General features: G+C 36.0%; 1 pseudogene; it reads right to left on the bottom strand.

Moving 5' to 3' along the window:
• Window positions 1-569: 569 nt before the first annotated feature.
• LOC149142934 (PI-PLC X domain-containing protein At5g67130-like) lies at window positions 570-24,571 on the bottom strand (annotated as a pseudogene).

Below are 24,571 nucleotides of genomic sequence, written 5' to 3'. Positions count from 1 at the left end.
CATTGAATTACTGACTGAGGCTGTCAACCTCGATATTCATGCATTGGTTGTGAACCTGGATTCTCAACTTGTTGTCCACCAGCTTAACGGGCGTTATTCCATCAGAGATCAACGGATTTTAAGGTTGTATTTATGTGTTAAATTACTGGAAAGGAATTTTGATTTTATTACATATCAACATATTCCAAGAAGATTAAACACATTAACTGATGCATTAGCAAATCATGTATTAGACAAAAATTTAAGCAACATGTAATCAAAATATTGTATAGAAGCATTTAGAACACAATAATGAACCATAGATAGCATGTATGTATATGTATATATATATCTATATATATATAGATATATATATATATATATATATATATATATATATATATATATATATATATATATATATATATCGTGTGGCGCACCGAGGCGCTCAAAAAATAAGTGTGTATGTCAAAAATAGAGTCTGTGTCCAATACATCCAAGACACATGTCTCTCAAAAATCAACAGAAAGTAAAACCTAGGTCTACTACAATGGGTTCTGCTTTCTATAATAGACCACTGCCCATGCAACTCATCTCAAGAGGCTAGGCACCCTAGGTGGCACTCCGACCGTATGTCTCTGGTACTCTATTGGGACCTCCTCGATCGCCCTGTAGTCCGAGATCCCATCAGTCAAGCCCTCAAGGTTACGGGCTATCTGCTCTACTGCATTGCCACCAGGACAAACCAGGGCCAGTTCCATGTTGCCCTGCAGGTCCCTCCATGCCTCAGAAGCTAGTCCTACCAGTCTCTTCGGTCCCACATCTGCAAGTTACATAAGAGACATTATTAAGACATATGCATAATAAAATCCAAAAAACATCATAAAAACAAAGCACATAAATAGTGTGGTGTTTCGATCAAGTGTTTTACCTCCTTCATCCCACTACATGCCAATAGGGAGTAGCATGTCGGGGTCTCCGCAGAAATCCGTGCCTGCGTACGGCCAATCCTCGACTATGACCTTCTGACGGTCTAGCCACTCTCAGAACAACATCCCCCATGATACCAGTCGACCGCCACCCCCTCGCGGCATAACATGTGCCCAGCGGGTGATGCGGGTCTCCCGTGGCCCAAGCATGTATAGGTCCATGTCCTGTAGCTAAAGAACTGGTACTCGCTCCAGCATGAGCAGGATCAGGATAGATCCATATTCGAACTATTTCATCTCCCCTCGTTGGCACTTTGTCAGCTGCCTCTTCATGTTAACGGCCACTGCTTCGGCCCAGTTATACATGGTCGAGTTAAGGCAATCAAGAGCTAGCTGAAGGTGAGTCTTTGTTGCCTCATGTTGGGCTTGAGAGCCCACCGTTCTTGTCACCATGAACAATACCGAGCAAAGAGTCAAGTCTTCCACTGTCGGGATTTGCAATTTCCCGCTAGTGGCTGATTTGCGTGCCCCTGGGCACACCCGTGCTATCAGCATATCTAGGGTCTCGCCGGCAACCCATTGACCCTCTAAGATCGGCCTCTCACCGCGACGAGACAACCCAGTCAAAAAATATATGTCCGTAGCATCAAATTCAATATCCTTGCCCCAGATGACGAATTTCCCGTCCGTCGGGTTCCATGAGCGGATTAACAACTCTAGCAGGTCAGGTTATGCTCGAAGATGTGGAGTGAGGAAGAATTTCAGCAATCCACACTCAAGTAGGGCTCTCCTGCACCTGGGATCATTAAATGCTTGTTCGTCATTAATATCATGAGTTCTTTCCTACCACATGAAAGCCATTTTTCCCTGTGTCAAAGGAAAAAATGATTAGAGCCCTTTTCATAAGCTTAAATGCATAAATTATAAAAAAATTTAAACTTTACAGTGCTGTCATAGTTGTTTTTCAAACAACGGCGACGGCTTGAGGTCAATCGTTCATTTTTTCCACGACCGTCATGGGAGTACATCTATCTCCCGTGACGATCCCAATGGTGGTATGTGTTAACACGCTCGGTCGTCACTAACCCGTGCGGATCTTCTGCGATGACCGAGAGGCGGATTTGGATTTTAAAATCCACCCAAAAACCACTTATCTAACATCAAATTGAATGAAAAAAGATTTGAAATGCAGCGCAAAGGGAAGATTACTTACTTGGTAAAGCCTCGGGCAAGATCGTTGACCATCGATGCCGGAATCAAGCTCGGGACCTCGCTCAGTTTTGCACACCAAAGGTAAAAACTCACAAGGTAAATGTAAAAATAAACTTACCATACCCCCCTTTTTATAGTGTTTTTTCAAAAAATTAAAATTTTACACTATATGGTTTGGGTTTTTCCCATTTATTTTGGAGTTTTGATTAGGGTTTTGAGTTTTTTAACCTAATATCCACACATATATTGTATTTATGTCGAATGGATCTTATGATGTGGTGTTTTTGTGCAGAAACACATATGGTGAGTACATGTCCTGATTCGTATACACTTGGTCCATGTTTTTCAAAAGTCCTCTTTAAGCTCTTTTCCGACTTAAAAGATGAAAATATTGCCAAGTTTTCCCTTTTGACTCATTGAACAGAATAAAAGGTGGTCCAGTTTGAGCTCTTTTCTGACCATATAAACATGAAAAGATCACCGGAATTTTGTCGTTTCAGGTTTGATATTAGTTACGAAACAATGTGTCTTCGATCACTTTTTTACTTTTTCGGATCGAGACTACTAATTATTAAAAGTACTCCTTGATCGTACTGGTCAAGCGGTTCTCTCGAGTATTATTTTATACCTTTTCAGGCTCGAGGCACACAAATTTACGAAAAAGGACCCCCTGTAGTTTTCTTTTCCATGTCTTTTTCAAACCCTCTAAACATGAAAAAGACTTCAAGTTTTCCCTATGTCAGACTCGTTAAACCCTGATGACATTGGACTCATCGCCATGAAAAGACTCTAGCTTCTCCTCCCTAGGGCTCATTAAACTATCACTAGGTTGGATTCGTCTGAAGGTCAAACTTGTATTACAAGCATATGCTATCCCCTTCAAGCTTGTTTCCAACAATAATTGGGGTACTCACTAGCAATGGTGGGGGAAAATTTGGAAGTCATCATTGGTTACCTGTGGCAGCTAGTCACTCGGGTTGGGTTATCCATACATCGTCATTTGGCCTTCCAGGGTTTTGGGTTGCCATTTTTCCTCATTCCATTCTAATCCATGTTGCCTCCATCGAGCCTCCGATCCCTTGGTACCTAAATGCTGCCACATTCTGGAGACGTGTCGCCGATATGTTCAAGAGTATAATCCTTCTACAGTTCACACCCTTACCTCCTCCTTTGATACTCCATTTCACCATCTACCACTTGTTCCTTATCTTATGTCATTGATGGGGGAAACATTATGGCCCTCCTACGATGGATCATCTCCTGTCAACATCAGCTCATTATCCAGGAGATTGGTCTAGAGATCCCTTTCGGTACCTTGGAGCTTGCATGCCTCAATGGCAAGTTCTGCGCGCCTAATAATAGGCTCTCACCATTGGTCTTCGATTGGGTGATTCCACGAGTGTTCGACTTCAGCTCATTTTTCACACTTAGTGGATTGTACTGGATAGTACCTTGAGAGCCATTGGCATTATTGGTGGTTTCTCTCGCACTTGTTAACGGTTTTCATCATTGACCGGTACTCAAGCGACTTTCTATCATGCTCGACCTCAGCACATTTGTTCGCATGCTAGAATTTGTACTATGATCGGTTGGGTTTCAAGACCCCGGACTAAGATTACATATGTTCGAGTTGCGTGGATTGGTTCGTGATTACATACATGACTCTTTGATGGATGGCTGCGACCATACCTTTGTCATTATCATGGTCTTGTCAACTGGGTGGCTGCGTCCATACCATAGACCAAGTTTCATATGTCTTTTGGATGGTTGCGCCCATGCCTAGACTACATGTATTTCACTATCAGAGATATCAGTTGTACTTGCGCCTACAGGTTCTTCCAGGTGGTATTCCAGTTCAGACAGTTTCGTAAAGCATTTCACCCCTCCCACTCTCTCGGGCTTCATGCTTTAGGGGGCATCTGTTACACAATAATTTGTCACTGTCCTCATCTCAGTCCCTCTACTATGTCATGTGTCAAATAAACATGTTCATATCTTCCCACCAATGCAAGAAGATTAAGCAAATGCTCTCTAATGCTGCAAATTGACCCTCATTCCCTAAGTTTTTGCCTCGTCGCGAGTAAAACCTTAATATCCACGATGGTCCTCTGTCATAAATGGTCTCATCGCGACCCCATCGCAGGTGTACACCTGTTTCCTGTGACGGTCGATTTTCAAGTCCCGGTGCGAGGCTATTAACTATGTATCGTGATGATCGGTCTGCATGCATTGCCTCCTAGCGATGCCGTCACTGAGACTTAGTTCATGACCAACAACGATCCAGATTGGGTGAATTTGTTCCAACAGTCAGCCTTCTAGATGTCTCTAGACCTAGTTGTTGGGTCAGTTTGGGTCGCTTTTCCCCCTCTAGGATGGTAGTTCCATCTTTTGTGCTACCTTCTTTGAGGATAAGTTGCCTATCCCTCATTTCATGGAGGCTCCTTCTCCTATAAAATCACTCTCCATTGCTATGATCTGCTAGTTCTTTTAGTTGGGGCAATGCTGCTAGTGCTTTTGAGTTTGGTAGATAGCTTTGGTGTGAGTGTGACAAGTGTGGGCTTGCTGAATAGTTTGCAAGAGGTTGTGGAGTGCCCTTAACCTTGTATTAAAGCTTGTGAGTGAGAGAGAGATATTATTCATTTGGGAGACCCATCCTTGAGAGTGAATGCTTGAAGAAACATACTGGCTGGACCCTCCAAGAAGGCTTGCGACGTCAAGACTTGGTTGTAAGCTTTGCTCTTGATTCATTATTAATACAATCAATGATGTTTTCCTATGTCTTGTATGTAAGTTACTTGATAGCTCATGATTTATTGACTTTATGAGTAAATAGATCATTGTTGTTCTCGGTTACGTGCTCTATTGTTTCCTTGTGGTGTTTTAGGTTGACTGCTCATTAAGGAGAAGGAAACGAAAGCTGGAGCATTGCAACGGAACTTCATTAACCACTGGTTTGAGGTAGGCCTCTAACGATGACTATTTAAGGGAATCAATTGTTGTTTTGTCTTTGCTGTGACTAGACCCACTCTAGGGCTAGAGGGGTTGCCTCTGTCCGTAGAGGCAACACTTTCCTACTTCACAATGACAATAATGGAGTTTGAGAGGAAAGGAAAGTAGAAGAAACAAACTATCAATTCAGACTATCAAGTCCTTGCATGTTGGCTTGAATCCATTGTGCAATCTGCTTCATCTGGTTTCTGTCTCTTTGGAGATCTTCTTCTACCCTTTTAATTTAGTCCAATAATTTTTCTATAGTATTATCAGTGGATTCTTGTGATGCTTCTAGTGTTATATGCCAATCTGAAATCTCAAATTCTTCTTCATCAATTATTTTGTGAGGAATAGAAGCCTGCAACTGGTCAATCTTTTCTTAGAGACGTCTCCAAGGAATAATCAAGTTAGGATGAAGAGAGGCCTTTTGTCTCTAGATTTCTTCAATTTGATGTTGGAGATCATAAAATCAAAACATAAAACAATTGGACAGATATGTACATTCGTAGTTGTCACTATTATTATATGAAAGAGAAACTTTTTGGAATTTTTCATCAATGTCATAGCTATTATCTCAATCAGTACTATGTATAGAAAATCATTCAAATCATAATCATTATGAGAAACTAGGTCCCAATCAGCTGGGTCATAAGAGGATTTAAAAAATTCGGCAATATTTTTTTGGATCCCTTTCTTTCCTTTGTTGGGACATCTGTTAGCCCAATGACCAGTTTGACCACAAATAAAACATTTGGACTACTTAGATGGTTTAGACCTTTTCTTGAAAACAAATCGTGATCTTCTGGCTATAGGAGATCTTGAACTATATTGCTTTTTCATAGTAGTAGGAGGTCGAGACCTGCAAGAACACTTACCACTTTGGTCTTTTTGAGAACCCTTTCTAGAATGGTTCTTATAACAGCCAAAATGATATGTTTAAGTAAAGGATTCATAGATGGTGGGGCTAAAATGCAACTGCTTTTCAAAATTCTTACGAGTTTTGTTGGCACACATTCATTCTTGAGAATGGTGAGAATATGTTGGTGAAGTGAAGCTAAAGACAATGTATCTATGGCAATGTGTTGTGTAGACAATGACTGTTGAACTAATTTAGGTATTTTTCCTGGCATGGAGGCTACATAGTGTTGAAGATAAGCCACATTATGGTGATCAAGGATTTTATAATAAATATTTTGCATTGTGCAATAATATTCTAATAATAAATCTAAATTGCACAATCTTTGACTCATAAATATTTGGGCATAATGTTCACTATCAGAGGAAATAAATCCCAGAAATTCATGGGAGAGAGCCATCAAGATATCTTCCAAAGGATCATCATTATCAAGAATTCTTGTTTGCTCTTCTTTCTTAAGCATTTCCCACCATAGTCTGGCATTCCCTATTAGGTTCCATGTGATTAATATGACTACCTCTTTCCATGAAGCTTTAGTGTCTACTTTATTCTAAGAAGCCCATGCATTAATCTGTTGTAGGAGAATTAATGTCTTATCCTTGTCTAGACAATCAAAATTGATAAAGAAAGTATTGTTTTGATTTCCAAATTTTGTTTGGACATTCATGTCATCTCTAACTTCTGCAGAGGCAAGATGTTGAGTCCAAGAATGGAATGGACTCTTTTTATGATGCAGGCTAACACCACATTCTGATGTCTTTGCAGTTTTGTTAGAAAATCTGAAAGAACTTGTTCTTTTCTGCTTCGTTGTAGAGGATCCACCTTCATCCCCTGACTGGCTTTCCATCTTTATTTCTCTCGTGTAAAATTCTAAAATATTCTTTTTCAAAAGGTTTAATTTTTCTCGTGCTAACTCGGTACCCTTTGCAAAGGCTGCAAACTAGATTTCATCTTTTTCATAAACTTTGAGAGAGAGACAGGATGAGGACTGGGAAGCTTTTATCAAGGTGAATTTAGGTCCTTCTTCTTCTATCTCAGAATATCTAGGGGGAGATCTTGGTCTACTCATAGCAGTTTCAAAACTTGTGATTGCTCTACTTATTACCCGTAATTGATCATTCATTGCTCTTAACTAATTTTCATGAGTATTCTTGTGAGCATACATTGTATCTATGCTCTGGTGGATATTTCTGACATTCTCTTTTAATTCTACAATGTCTCTTGCCATATCATCTATGTTTTGGGTCACACATACAAACATGTAGTTAGTATAACTCTGCATTTTTAAGTATTCTACTAGTTCAGACTCGGTGGCTAATCGATAATGCCGAAATTGCATATCGCTCTGTATAACACCATCTCTGAATTTAGGAGCACTATTACCGAGTTCTAGTCTCCTTTCCGAAAATTCTGCTTATGCATCTGTCTTTTCTCTAGGTAGACTGAACATTTTTTGGTCTCGAATAGGGAACATAATGCATTCAGGACAATCTGAATGTTGTCCTTGATGTGATGTAGAAGTGATGGTTTCGTATTTCTTTTTTGAATTTTATTTTTCTTTTTCATGAAAATATACACAATTTGGTAACTGACAATGATTATGGCTAGTTGAAGATACTGACAGTCTGGGTGGTATTTGTACAGAACGAGGGACTCTGACTGACTGACTTCTTGGTAATTTTTTTGTGCGAAGTAGTCGGTTGGAACCGTAAACTGGTACTACGATTAGGGTTTGGAATTAACTTTAATTGGTTTGGAGATGAAGAGCTTGCTAGCTGTGGATACTTCTGAGACATTGAAGTATACTCACTATTCCATTCAAATGGTAGACTTAGTTCACAAAATCCTACTTGCAACGGAGTAGTATTACGAGGACCAGCAATGCCACCTTCTTTTAATGCTCGCTGTGATAGATTGGGATGTAGTGGAGGCTTAGTAGAGGAGACAAATCGAATATAGACATTAGATTTGGAGTTGGTCTATTTGTGTATGAGGGGCAGTATCATATCCATGGAACTGTATGTAAGCTTGGATAAATTCATTAATGTATGGATCTGTAAGCGACACTTGGTATCTTGGGATGACTGAAGACCAAACAGGACCATTATTTAAGGGACTTTGGAATCCTCCTATCAATGTGTCTTCAAACTTATTATGTCTGGTATCAAGAACACAAGTTAGGCATGAGTTATCTAACCTTGGTTGTACAAGAGGATTAATCCCAAATTGTATGAGTCTGATATGTATGTATTTGTAATCATGACTCAAACCCCATTTTACATCCCTGAATATTCGACATCTAGACAGACATCGGTGCTGTCAAATAATTGACCGCATCCATGTTCGTCTGATTGCCGAAATCAACAATTAAGATAAAGATACCCAATTGAAATGGAAAGAAGAATTCACTGACATTTTAAGGCAATTTAAGATAATGTACAAAATTATAAACCCAGATATTAGGATGAGGATTGGCACTCCTTTGCATCAAATTGTTACTGGCCAACCCATAAGTCTATAAAACATTAGATTTTAAATTTGAAACCAAACAAAGACGCTGACAATGCAACCCATGCCGATGCCAACCAACTTCAACGCACTTGACTTTAGAAATCATGAAAAACACATGTAGAGAATTATAGAACTTTTTCCACCTTCTATAAATTTCTAATTTGCCTTTAGACATGCAAGAAACACAAGAATTGCCATGTAATATTAAATGTGACTTCTTCTCCATTGTTTGTTTTGCTTCTGTCTCTATTGTCTGTAATTTATTTTTTCATTTAAATCATTTAATTCCCATCAACTGGTATTAGAGCTGAGGGTTGTGAGTGTGGAGATTGTCGTCGATTTTTTATGCTTGTGGTGAACGTGGAGCTGCATGAATGAAAAGAGATCCTGGTCAGCAGAGACAGTGACCTGAGCTGCGAGTGATATTGTTGCTTTCCCGAAGTCAAACACTGCTGGTGTGAACGTTGAGGACACTCATGAATTGTTATGTGTGTGTCTAACATTGTGTGGAGCCCAACTGAGGGACAATGAAGGGCAGGTTCACAGTGTGAATCGAGTGAGTCTGACGTTGTGTAGAGCCCAACTGAGGGACAATGAAGCACAGATTCAAAGTGTCAATTGTGTGAGCCAAGTGGGCTACCAGTTGAAATATGGATGGGTTCCTCCATTGTTGATTGAGCTAAAGAGATTTGAAGCAACCTTTGCGTGGAGTTTACCTGAATTTTGTCGAGCATCAAGGCTAATAATCTAATAAAACACCTGCCACGTACTGTTGTAAGGTTGTCGGCCCTTCCATTTTCAGAAGTTTTAAATTCCAGATCTCGAGCACAAATGATCGGCACTAGGAGAGGCATTTGGATTCGCTTTAGGTTGTCATAAGGTCCCTTTTAACTTTTTATTAAGGAAGTGGAAAGTGGTATATGTTTTATAATTAATTCGAAACATATATAATTATATATTTTTATAATTATGGTCAATGAATTTGGCACATTTTTTAATTATTATTATTAAAAAAAAGAAAACGTTCATCTTTTGTTAGATGAAATTTTTGAAGAGATTTAACCCGATAATGCACCATCATAGTTGGTTCTCAGATTTTCTAGGCTTCATAAGCCTCCACAAAGATATCCTCCTTCAAACTATATCTTATTAACTCGTGAAGGTGGGCCTAATTGTTTTCAAGAGGCTTGTAAAGTTCAGCACAATAAAGAATGAAAGAAAGCAATGGAGGAAGAAATGAACTCTTTGCTTAAAAATAAAACTGGAGAATTGGTGAAGCTCCCTAAAGGTAGAAAGGTCCTACAAAACAAATGGGTATAGAAGATTAAGCATGAATGTGATGAAAAAAAGAGAGGTATAAAGAAAGTTTGGTTGTGAAGGGATTTGTCTAAAAAGAAGTATTGACTTCACTGAGCTTTTCTCACCCGTTGTCAAAATGTCATCCATTAGGGTCATTCTTGGTCTTGTTGCTGCTTTAGACTTAGTATGTGAACAATTAGATGTAAAAACCGCTTTCCTTCATGGTGCATTAGAGGAATAAATTTATATGGAGTAGCCATAAGGCTTCATAGAAAAAGGCAAAGAAGATCTAGTTTGCAAGTTGAAAAAGAGCCTATATGGGTTGAAACAAGCACCTTGCCAATGTTATATGAAATTTGATTCATTCATGTTGGAACATGGTTTTCACATGTTGGAAGATGATTATTGTGTGTATATCAGGAGGTATGATCAAGGAAAGTATATCATATTACTATTATATGTGGATGACATGTTGATTGTTGGGCATGATAAGAATATGATCAATAGGTTGAAGAAAGATTTGGGCAGAAAATTTGCAATGACAGATTTGGGTTCATCATAACAAATCTTGGGCATGAGGATCGTGCGTGACAAGAAAACAAAAGATTGCAACCAATCTTGGGCATGAGGATCATGCATGACAAGAAAAATAAAAGAATGCATGGTTGTCACAAGAAAAATATATCATGAAGGTGCTTGACATGTTTAATATGAAGGATTCCAATCCAGTTGGTACACCCCTTGTAACCCACTTCAAGCTGAGTGAGTTATGTTCTAGTGATGACAAGGAGAAGGAAGAAATGAACAAGATTTCTTATGCTTCAACAGTTGGCAGCTTGATGTATGCCATGGTATGTACACAAGTAGACATTGCATATTCAGTTGGAGTAGTGAGTAGGTTCCTTGCCAATCCAGACAAACAACATTGACAAGCAGTAAAATGGATTTTGAGGTATCTCAAGGGTACTAGTCATTTATGTTTATGTTTTGGTCATAATAATACTATGTTTCAAGAATTTACAGATACAGATATGGCTAGAGATATAGACACTTGAAAACCCACAACAAATTATTTGTATACATTTATAGATGCACCAATACCTTAAGTGTCAAAGCTACAAAAATAGTAACCCTCTTTACAACAAAATTGTTGTAATAGATTACATAACTACAACAAAAACTTGTAAAAAATGTTATAATTTTTGCATTTGAATCCTCTGATTCCCATTCGAAGTTGCTCCCGATTCAAAAGTAATGCTAGCCATTTGAAATTCTTCGAAATGGCCTATACTAGTTAAATAAATGCAAGATGGTAATGGCAAACAATTTTTTGATTGATTGGCTTTGCTCGTAGATAATGCATCTTTGGAGCTGGCTTGCAACTTTAGTATTAAGATAATGCATGTATCATGTATATATATAGGGCTGACACTTGCAGATTTGAATAGAGTCAAACATTAAAGTCAGTTAAATCGCACGCGAGGCGGCCAGAGGGAAAATTTCAATGATCCGCTGAAATAATTAGATGCATTCATTAATGAATGATAAAGTGGACTTTCCAGAATTCATCGGTAAAATATATAAAGTGGATTCTCGTCAGAATTTGGGGAATTTGGCCATGTTTTTCTAAGAAATTTGACTATAGAAGTAATTAATATCATCATTATCAAAAACTGTCGTGGCCAATCAAAATTTTGAACGTCGAAAGCTTAGCCAGGTTTCCAAAAATATCAATCAAATTTATTTCATAATTTTGAAAGTGGAAAGCTTCCAAAAATATCAATCAAATTTATTTCAGTGGAAAGCTTAACCAGGTTTCCAAAAATATCAATGAAATAAAATGGAAACTTCACGTCAATACGCTACTCTCTTTGGGGTCCATTTGTAATTTGTTGAATTTTTCCTGCACACGCTATTGAAACTTTCAAAATTGTATTTTTATTTTTTTAATCGAAGTCGAGCGAGTCAACATAAATACGTGTCGTTCTCATTAAATTGTGAGACCCTCCTGTATCTGAGTGGTTTATGGTGTGATTTTTTAGAGTTCTGGTGCCGAAATCTTGTGGAAAAAATTGAGGTGAAATTTTGATTTGTGTTATTTAAATTAATTTTTTGATTATATATAGATTCAGCATCATGAAAAATCCCTAGAACACTTCTATTGTGCAAAGTTTACCTATCAAATTTGTGATTTCAATAAATTCTTGTCAGATTTTAGAAAAATTAAACTAGAAAAATCCACCAAAAAAAACTTCCAAAAAATCACACTAAAAACAACTCCACACATATCTTTTCCCAAACCATTTCTTCATGCAACTCGAACTTGGATTTGACCAATGATCAACTCCTTCGTGTAAAAACCTAGTCCGAAGAAAAATTCTCAATGTTACTTCTTCCAGCGATGACAACTTTCATAATGATCGTTCCCTAACTTCATTTGCCAATTTAATTTATTTTTATTATTATTATGCAGCCATGGTTAATGGTTACCTTCCACCACCTTTTTTTAATCCTACCTCAACGTTTTCTTTCCTATCAAACTTTACAATTATTTTTTAATTATTAGCCCTTGTCTCACGCCTAGGGACTATAGCTTGTGCATGGCTATCCAATCAAATTTACCTCACATCAATATTATTATATTAGTGTGTCAATATCATTATATTAGTTTATAAATTATTTTTTTCAAAATAATTTATTGTTTTTAGGATATTTTTTAAGTATGTATTTATTTGTTTATTAGCACAATCATATTAATAAATGTGGTTGATATATATAGATCAATATCATATTTTAATGTCAATTGACGTATAAAAAGTGGAAAATTTTGGATTTAAGAGATCTGTGGTTTGTATCTTTTAAATCAGAGACCGGAGAATCCACAATATGAACATTTTTATACCAACGTTTCAAATCCCAAGTGGGATCCATCATCAGGATTGAAGAATGATGATAAAAGAAGAGCAAATAAGGGAATAAATACTAATGAGGAAGAATTTTTCAAGGAAGAACACACTGTCGGCTAAAATCTTTTAATTTTTTTTTTTTTTTAAGAGAAAGAAACATAGTTCATAACCTAATTATAAAACTAGGGACAATAAGAAATAAATTAATATATTAAACGAATTTAATATATTTAAATCATATTAATAATTATAAATGATTAATATTTGTAATTAATTAATATAATAATTCATATATTAATTAATATAATAAAATTAATTATTTATTATAAAATAATTCATTAACTATTATTATAATAATAATTAATTAATATAATAATTAATATAATGATTATTATATAAATTAAATTAATATATATAAATCATATTAATAATAATAATAATAAATAATTAATGTTTATAGAATTTATATAATAATTAATATAATAATTATTATATAAGTTAAATTAATATATATAACTCATGTTAATATTAATAATCATAAATAATTAATATTTAAAGTAATTAATATAATAATTAATATATTAAATAATAGCTATATATAGAAATCAATATATTATAGTATTTTAATGATATAAAACTGGACCAAAAAATGGAAAAGGAGAGGGGAGATAACTTACCTGAGGGGTTACCTGGGGATGGGATGGCGACTTTTAATTTTCTTGATCAAGGGAAGCCAGCTTCCACTAATTTCCATACCATTGTCTCTGTTCAGATTCTGAGGATGCTTAATAATTTCAAGTGCTTCTCTGATCTTTCGTCTTTGATGCTGCTCTTCTCTTGCGATAATTGATGCGTTTTCCAGGCAGATATGGTGCTTAGTCTTCAAGGAGTGTTCTGCCAATGCTGAGGTACGAGATCTTCCATTCCTAATATCAGCGCCATGTTCTTTGAGCCTTGTCTGGAGGGAGCGACCTGTTTCACCTATGTAGCTTTTTCCACAAGAACAGTCTATTTTATAGACTCCTTTAAGCTGAAGATTGTCAATATCATCTTTAACAGACTTCAAACCTTGTCTGATAGTACCAGAAGCTGAGAAATGAGTGATAATGTTTTTCTTTCTTAGGATTTTAGCGATTTTGTCTGTAACACCATGGATATAAGGTAGAAAAATCTTACTACATTGAGGTTGGTCTTGTGCCTTAGTGTATATCAACCGCATTTAGTAATGTGATTGTGCTAGTTGATGGCAGATATGTACGGGATGGATTTGTTGACCATGGTTGATGTCTTTGATCATGGTTGAAGACGTTAACCAAGCTTGAAGAGGATTGACCAAGATTGATCGAGTATGACCATAGTTAACCATTAATGCAACAATGTAGATTCATCGAGTATGACCATGGTTAACCATTAATGTAACAATGTAGATTGGTTGAGTATGACCATGGTTAACCATTAATATAGCAATGTATTAATGTTACATCAATTTAACAATGTAACATTATTGTTGGCCATTGTTATATTGTTACATTAATATTGACCACTATTGATCAATATCGACCATGGTTGAGAATGGTTCATGTTACATTAATGTTACAAAGATGGTTGCACTAATGGTTGAAGTAAGTTGACGAGGTTGAACATGGTTGAAAATTGTCAACTATTGTTGGTCAAGGTAGCCCACTATTGAAGTCAGTTGACCTTAGCTGATAATGATTACCATGGCTGACCAGGGATTAAGAGAAAAGATTATGTTTAACCTTGGTTTACCATAATTGACCATTGTTACATGGTTTTAATAATGTTACATTAATGTTGACCATAGTTGATGTTCCATTAATATTAATGCCAATGCTACATTAGTGTAATAAAAGTGGTTACAGTGGGTTGATGGGGTTCACCATGGTTGAAGAGGATTGACCATTGTTTGACAAGTTGAACATGATTTACAATGATTACCATGGTTGAACTAAATTGACCATGATTGAAAATTATTAATATGGTTGACCTTAGTTGACCATAATTGACAATGATTACCATGGTTAATCAGGGGATAAGGGGAAGATTATGGTTGACCTTGGTTTACCATGGGTGACGAGGTTGACCGAGGATGAAATGTGTTGACTATGGATTAATATTGTTGACTAAGTTTGACCAAGGTCAACCATAAATATAAAAATGTATCTATGTTACATTAATCTAACAATGTAACATTAATATTGTTAGTTGTCACATTGTTACATTATTGTTGGCCATGGTTGATAATGTTTGATTTTACATTAATATTAATGCTAATATTACATTAATGATAAAAAATACATCGTCAACCATGGTAAACCCTAAGGCATTGTTATTGTTTAAATACATGAATGTTACAAAATTGGTTGACCACATTTACAAAAATGGTTTGACCATATTTGACCTTAGTTGACCATGGCTTCCCAAATTGTCTACGGTCTAAAATGGTTGACTATAGATAACTAAAGTTTATTGCGGTTAGCTTTGGTTGATTATGATTAAATATGGTTGAGTAAGGTTGTTTAAGGTTGACCCTCGTTAACCATGGATGACCATGTTTGACAATAATTGAAGAAGGTCGGCCATGGTTGACTAGGTTGATGAGTATGGACCACGGTTGACCAAGGGTTGATGAGGATTGACCATAGGTGACTATGAATGGCCATTGGTGACACGGATTGACAATGACCAATTATGGTTAACTGTGGTTGACCACTAATGATCATATTAGCTAACGGTTGACCATTATTGAGTTGGGTGACTATGGTTGAACTTCTTGTCCATTTTTTACCATGGGCAAGTTCTAAGCTTACAAGAGCATGGTGGACGATGGTTGACTATGGGTGAACATGGTTGACCATGGATGATCATGGTGGCCATAGTTTATTATGGTGACTATGGTTGACCATACTTTTATACGATTTTACGATGGTTGACCATACTTTTATATGATTTTACGATGGTTGGCCATACTTTCCTATAATAGATTATGGTTTCCCTTGTTGACAATGGTTGACCATGTTTAACCATTCTAACCATGTTTAAATGTGGTTAGCCATCATGAGTGGGTAGAGCATGGGTTATTCTAGGTCAACTATGGTAACCCAAGATGACCATGGTTGATCATGGTTGACCAAGGTTGACTATAGCTAACTAAGGTTGTGTATGGTAGAACATGGATGACAATGAGTGACAATGTTTGACCATGGTTGACTTTATCTAACTATGGTTGACCATAGTTGAGATTGTCAATCATGGTTTAATATGGTCAACATATGGTTTATTATGGGCGTACATCGTAATTAAGGATTGTTAGTGTTTACTATAGATTATTTTGGTAAACCATTGTTTACCATGATACCCATGTTGACTATGGTTAACCATTTTCAACCATGTTGCCCATGGGTGGCCAATATTAACCATGATGACTAGGGAGACCATTATTGAAAATAGTTTGATCATATTTGACTTTAGTTGAACACTGTTTCCCAAGTTGTCTATGGTGTACGATGGTTGACTATTGCTAACTAAGGTTGATAATGGTTTACTAAGGTTGAATATGGTTAACTATGGTTGACTATAGTCAACACATCTTTGAGTAAGGTTAATTAAGGTTGAACGTTATTGACTATAGATGGCCATTCTTGATAATGGTTGAAGAGGGTCAACCATGGTTGACATTATTGAATTGTTTCAAGCATGGTTAAACATGGTTGAATAAGATTGAGTAGGTTGACTATGGTTGATTATGGTTAATCATGTTTTATATATTGGATATGTCAATTATGGTTGATTTGTAGAATGTGATGACTATAACTAACTATGTTGATGATGTTGACTATGGTCAATAATGTCACAATGGTTGACCATTGTGACCATGATTGACCATGTTGACTATAGTTAACTATCTTTAATGATGAGGACTATGTTAAAGTATATCAACCATGGTCAACCCATAGTAAAATGCATATGCCATATGTTTTTTAGCACAATGCGATGATATGTATTGTTGGTGCAATGATGTTTAATGTTAATCACATTGTGACATGTTGATTATTCGTAACATTGTGACATTGTCCGTCACATTGTGACATTGTTTGTTGTTCATCACATTGCAATGACATTTATTGTGTCACATTATGATGTAGATATTATTTGTCACATTGCAACATCATTTTGTTCATCAAAATGAAAACAACTTTAAAGTTATTAAATTTATATTATAGGCCACATTGTGATGATGTTCATTTTTCATAATATTGTGACGTCATTTCTTACTCTACACAATATGACAATGTTGATTATTCCTAACATTGTGACATTGCTCATCACACTATGACATTGGTTGTTGTTTGTCACATTGTCATGGTAGTTATTGTTTGTCATATTATGATTATGGATATTATTCATCACATTATAATGGTGTTTGTTATCATAGTGCAACATCATTTGTTGTTTTTCATAGTATAAATAATATTAAAATAATTAAATTTATATTGTGAACAATATAAAGTTAAAGTAATATTAAAGCTATATTATAATACAATTATAAAAGTTAAATTAAAAATTAAATATTGCAACACTTGGATATTAATGAATATAAAATTAAATATTAGGTATTAAATTTATTATATAAATTTATTATAAACTTTAATGAATATATTATGTTTATACCCTTGTTGACATTGAGCATGTTAAATATGATGCTTATGGTTGAATATGGCTGAAAATGATGCCTAGGTTAACAATGGTTGAGTATTATTTATCATTGTTTACCTATAGATGATTGTGGTTGACCATGATGCCCATAGTGACTATGGTTCACCATGGCACCAATGTTGACTATGGTTGGTGTTAGAACACGTTGACCATCCAAATTAGGTATGTCAACTTTTGACAATGATTGACCGTAGTTGATGCTTTGCCCATGGTTGACCATGTTGTCTAAAGTTAATTATGCTTGACAATGGTTGTCCATACATAACCATGTTTGACCATGGTTGGCTATGTTTTTTCCATTGTTGAACATGGTTGACCATGATGACAATGATGGGACATAGTTGACTATGTTTGAGCATGTTTTATGTGGTTGACCATGTTGTGATATATTGTTTTATTGAGAACATTCTAATTGTGGATTATGTGTGTCACTTTGTGACATTGGAATATGTTTGCAATATTGCAATGTCGGATTAGGTTAGTCACATTGTAGCATTGGGCTATGTTCATCCCATTGCGATGTTGGGGTTTTATACATATGTCACAATAAAGAGTTTTGTATGTCACCATGTGACATTAGGTAATGTCCATTGTGCTGTAATGTTGTGATATGCTTGTCATGTGATGTCAGGTTTTCTTAGATTGCACCACAATGTGGACTCGATGAAGGGTGAAGGGTTATGCTTAATGGGATATAGGGATATCTTCATCACAATGTCACGTGGGTGATTTTTTTCACTTTGAAACATTATATTTGTTCATCACATTGAAATATCAAATTATTATGTATTATTGTTGTTAATATTAATGTTAATGTTATTACATTAATGTTATTAATGATGCTACTATTATTTTTTGTAAGTTGGCTTTGGGTCCTTCTATTTCTTTAAAAAGAAAGATTGTACATGCAAGTTCAAAAAAGAACCAGATGGTCTCAACCTTCCCAAAGGGAAACCAAGTCTGTTGACCATCTAGTGGAGTCATATCCTAACAAAAATTTAAATGTCTCAACGAAGTCTTGAAAAGCTAAAAATAATGAGATATCATGTTGACCTCTATCACTATATTGACAATGCCCAAGGGCTTCTAACTGTAAGTAAAAAACACTAATCATCAGACGACTCAATAAGAGTTGGATCCTTTGTAGTGGATCCTTACTGGGCTAGGAGGAATGCATGGAATGTGAGTTTCAATTCTTGCAAGTCACCCATGCACTTGATTCATATTAAACTTCACCTATTATATATCTTGTTGGAGCAAGGCCAACTCTTCCTGTGTCTACAAGGGGTCTCCTGCTATCACTGCCATAACTTTGGCCATCAAGGCATTCATTCTCTAATATAGAAGCAATTTATGAGTGTATAGATTCCTTCTCCCTCTAGTGTGTCTCGAGTTTGCCAAAATATTACCCCAGTATCGCACTAACGCAGCCATGATTGACTCAGGTTCATAATTCAACATTTCCTCCCACTCTTCCAACTTGGAGCCTACTGGGTTCGAGGAGGAATCCCTATATAAGGTGACAACCTCCACCTGTGAGTGGAACCTCCCTCCATGACCCCTCCCTCTACTAGCTTGGTGTTTACCGTCACCTCAACTTGTGTTGGTGAACTTCCACCCTCGGCCTCGACCTCGGCTAGGATTGGTATTATTACAGTGCCTTAGACCCAGACGAGCCATGTCCATCCATGTAAAATAATTATTTGTGTTCTCAAAGCTATACCTTAATGTCTAGTCGCTAGAGGTTGATCGAGATCTTGTGCCCCAATCCAGATTCTGGTTGGAATCTTCTACAAGTGCTAACTGAATTGCCAAGGATTGGATATGCCATGTAAAAATTATGTTATCTGTAGGAAAAATTCAAACTGAGATAGCATTGAACCTTCTAAGAGAGGGAATCCTGATAAACAAACAATATCGTGGAGCAGGTTCATGTACATTGAATAACCATACAAACATACTATAAATTGGAGAATTAAAACTTCATTTGAAAGAGGGCTTCCCAATATATCATCTATGACCCCAACCTAGTGAAAGAGGAGAGGATATCAGTTTGGGCAATTCCTGTACCTCATCTAGGATCTACAAACTAAACCTCCAGCCTGGGAGATAACCATAACCAAATAAGTTCTTGGACCATATAACAAAATCATAAAAAACCCATCCTCCCTAATGTAGGAATCACAAATTCATTCCGATGGGCGAGGAGTAGGACCAAAAATTCAAGTTCAAGCCTTTCTCGAGGCTACTTGGATAAACACACACTAAGGATGGTAAAAGGTCCCAGAACAAAGATAACCAGACATAGAAACCTAATTCCAGGCATAACATGAGACTAGTTGTCGATTCTCACGCCAGGAAATTAGCCATTCAAATAAATCACCGACATCCAAGTAACACATAAGAATCAAAGGGAGGGAAAATGCAAGCATAAAATACCCACATGCATCCATACCCTACTGCCACACCTAATCTATCCTAAAACTAGAGGGTTTCCCATCCTCCTCTGGTCCTGCCTTTCTCCTTGCATCCCACCTCTCAACAAGATTAAGAAGCATCTCTAGAAAACACCAAAAATGATACATGCCCACCAACTTACTCCACCCTTCAAGATTTCACCTCATGGAACATGCATCCTCAATTACACCCGTGTACTTCACCATACCATTACACATACAAGTGCATGTGAGGGGGTGGCCATGCCACCCCTCAAAATTTATTACTCTTGGTCTTCTAACCATGGCGGTGTTAGGCCCACAATGAATTCCTTCTTGGCTTGCACCCTTATCGGGGAAATGATGCTACTATCATCATCATCATCATCATCATCATCAATATTCTTGATATAATATTGACGTTAATATCATTGAGTAAATTTTATTAATAATAGTAATATTAATCATAAATTAATGTTATTAATGTTATTAATATAAATATTATTATAATTCGTAGTCTAATGAGGCCACAATTTCGCTTAGAAAACAATAAAAATTCTGGCAAGAGTTTGAAAAACGTTTAGTAGATTTTTTTTGGAAATCTTGGTTATAGCTATTATGCTTCAGGATTTTGGGTGCCCCAGGGGTTCTTAGTGGTGTTGAATCCATTTCCACTATCAAAAAAATAATTCAAACACTCTTATATATAATTAATTTATTAATATTATTAATAATTGTGTTATTAATAATATTATATTTTTCATAATAATAATATTATTAATATAATTAAATTAATATTAATTGAGGTGCTCTACAACCAATATAGTGTTTATGTGTGGGTGTTAGATGTTATATGTAAATATTTGCTCACCATAGTGAATCGACACACAGATTGGAGAGAAGACAAGCAATGTCCCATGCCCTTGCTCATTGATCTCATTTTTGGCATTATAACTATACCGACAACCACCACAGTAAAATTCCAAAAGACCCTTTATGAATTCAATTAAAATAGTTTAACCTTATACAGTTGGTAAAAACCCTCATCATGGATAACCATCAATCTAAAGGAAACTTGTTATATCTCATATTTCCTTGTTTTATATACTTTTATGTGACCCAACTTTTTGTTTATTAGTCATACCCTCTTACCTACTTAAGTTTGGGTAAGGACATTTAATTGGCGAGATACGATATGACTTGTGTATCAATTATTTGCATGCTCACTTTTAACTTTTGAATGTCCTTTGAACATTATGTTGAGGTTTGTTATTACAATGGTGGGATAATGAAATTTGCATTGGATGCACACTCTTTTGGTTGGAGTGAGGACACTAATCTAGTAAGAAACTTCATTTCTTTGTAGATTGTCTTCTAAAATGTTTTCTTAAGATATTTTTATTCAAGTTATCACACTTTGGTTATTGGAATTTAGATTCTGTGTGATCAATTTTCTTACAATTTCTACATTTTTTTTATGTCCTTAATATCAAGGGTCTTGTTTTCTCTTGGGTTTCTATTGTAGCTGCTACAACAACCCCAAAAAATTTCGACTCTTTCAAAATTTTGGAGACACCCCATACTTGATTTCTTATCTCCCTTTGCCTTTGGTTTCCTAGGGTTTTGTCCCTTCTCTAACCTATCTATGGTTTCCAAAAGACCTAGCAAGCTTGACTCTAAGGGGCCAAAACTTGGTTTTTCTCACTAGGCCCAAAATCGCAATTAACCACTCAAAACTGAAATGTGACCTTCCCTTAGTCTATACACTTTTCCAAGTCGTTGGTCACAATTTGGAAGCATAGTCATTTGTCAAATATGATCTTATTTTGTGACCTATGACCTGCGACCCATCTAAACCTATCACAAGCGACCAAGTGATTGCACATTTTTCTTATTCCAGGTGACAAGTCACAAGTCACACCTTTGGGCATGAGACTTGACTTGCGATGTGCAAGTCACACCTTTTCTTATGACCTGTGACTTGACTTGCATCCCCTCATTGTCGGGGAGTAAAGTCAATGAGGAGAGCTAGTCTAAATATTCACTCATGCAATTTTCATACAAATTCTAAGATGTGTAATGCATACAATACCATTGCTAAGATTCCATCAAAATATCTCCAATAATCATTAGCACATAGAAAATCTAGACAATAATCATTCCATACAATATTCATAAAATAAATTCCAATATAAGAAATAACTTTTAATATATATGCATGAATCAATCCTTTATTTCTCCAAAATGACATCTCCAATACTAACGAATAACTCTTTTTTCATATAACAACTTCCCACCGTCTTAGGTTTTCCCGACTCAACTTATCAATTAAAATGGATTTGTCCCAAAGCTGGAGATCTGTAGTAAATGCAAGAGGAATACCTTGTCTAAAGCTTTGTAGTAAATGCCAGAGGAATACCCTGTCTAGAGCTCTGTAGTAAATGAAAGAGGAATACTTCCTTCCATTTTTCTCTGCAAATGGGACAAATCAGGTTGTCGTGCTTTACATTTGAAGCAATACACAGAAAATGGAATGTGTGAGAACATTCTGCGGTGAATATTGCATGGTGTGAAAATAAAAATAGAACAATGATCAGAAACTAATGTGAATGCAACAATCTAAGTTTAACATGGATCAATAAAATTTAACCTCTCTGTGAATGTCATAAAACCCACTAAGGTTGAAGATTGGGGTTTGTGTAAATTCAAAAAACCAAACCCACTTTCACTTTAGGACCATTGTTGTGAAAAGAAAAATAAAACAATGATCAAAAATAGATGTGAATGTAACAATCCTAGTTTAACATGGATCAATAAAATTTAACCTCTATGTGTATGTCATAAAACCCACCAAGGTTAAAGATTGGTCTGTGTAAATTGAAAAAAATGAAGTGATAAATTGCACTTGAAAGAAATCCATTGCTAAGAAATTAGCCCATCGGTTTCCTGTAACCTGGTGACACATGCTCAAAATGTTTAAGAGTGCATCAAAATTTTCTACGTAGGATTTGGATACACTAGGTTGATCTGGGAAGAAATTCTCGAGAACCAACGACTAGGATTTTGAGCTTAGATTCTTCGATTCAACGTGATTAGTGTTGGATCCTGCTACCAAACCAACATCCCCATCTACCAAAATAACTTCTCATCAATCCCTCCCTATACATCATTAAAGGCATGGGATAGGTTTTGTAAAACTTACATTGATTTTCCACCACATAGTTCCATTGATAAGAAATTCCCTCTGAAGCCTCTTTGGAAGCTATTGAGGTGAATACTATAAGGCGATATTTTTTCACGACCATGTCACTCACAGTGAGCCAATCACTGCCATATTTGGGCATGGCAGACACTGGGTACCAATACTTCATCAAATCAGCTTCGGTGAAGACTTTGGTCAAACCTTTGGTAGCTTTGACATAGTCCTTGATGAATATGGTGATGATTTCAAAGGGATTGGCTGCCAGAAATGCTTGAATCTCCTTCAATGTATTCACAACTGGCATCTGTAACAGAACCATATTCCAAATAAACAAAATATTTAAATATTGGTTTAGTTAAATTTAAACAGGGTTGACAAAATCTATAATCAATTGTAATCTATCAATGTATTTAATGCTTGACATGGCTAGGTTCAAATATCTTAAATGAAATAGACCTCAATATGAGTAAGACTGGTTTAACTTTACATCCAAGGCTTTAGTTTCACTGGTTACCATCAATATTATTGAGCATTTGGGTAAATTCAAATCTCCTGAATAATGTGGACCTGGAGGTATGGTGCATTGATTTACAGTGAAAAATAACACCCTAACAACCTGAATAACACTTCGAATGTGGAAAATTATGCTCAAACATATTTAATTTAAACAATAAAAAAATTTGCAGTAGTTAATTAAGGGACTTGGGATTTTAACCTACAAAAGTTGTGAAATTGTAGCAATTTCCTCCAAAGTATTAATAGACCCAAACATCATTCTCATAATCATACATGTCCAACATTAGCCCTCTAGCACCATTCTACAAAAAATTCCCCAAATTAAATACCCTAATTGCTTGAAGTCTCGGCTAAATTCCCAACGATTCAAATACCCTAATTGCCTTGAAATATTTTACAGGCCATACATACATTTAACTGATCTGTAACGCTAACTTCTTGGTTATTGTAAGTGAATCTTTGGACACCCGTCTATGATTCTTCTTTGACGATTGCATAAGAATTGTGGGTCATCAACCATGAGTATTTATTGAAAGGTAGGTCACCCACCTAAACAAAAATAAAAGAAAATGTCAATGATTTGCAGAGAAATTAAATGAAAATCAATCAGAATATTTCAAAGTTGAGAATGATGCCTTTAAAGTTGGATTTGTAGTATTAGTCCTGGTGCATCTGTAACTCGAGTCGCCCACTAAACTACACAATATGCATTGAAGACCCATGACACAGTCACTATCCTTTGTACAAATATCATGGACCTGTTGGGAAAAAAAGGGAGAAACGAATGAGAATACCCTCTTATTTCCTTGATTGATTCTAAGATTATTACAGCCAAAATAGCAGATGTGGGTTATGTGATTTGATCCCACAACCTGACAACTCCCACTGGAACAAGTTGCTCCTACACCACTCGTGGGCAAGAGCACAATTGCAGCCAT

This window comes from Pinus tabuliformis, chromosome X (genome assembly GCF_031772625.1).
Source record: "Pinus tabuliformis cultivar Carrire ecotype Pingquan chromosome X, CPIR1, whole genome shotgun sequence".
NCBI lineage: Eukaryota > Viridiplantae > Streptophyta > Pinopsida > Pinales > Pinaceae > Pinus > Pinus tabuliformis.
The sequence above is the reverse complement of the archived record's forward strand: the minus strand, read 5'-3'. Positions and strand labels throughout refer to the sequence as shown.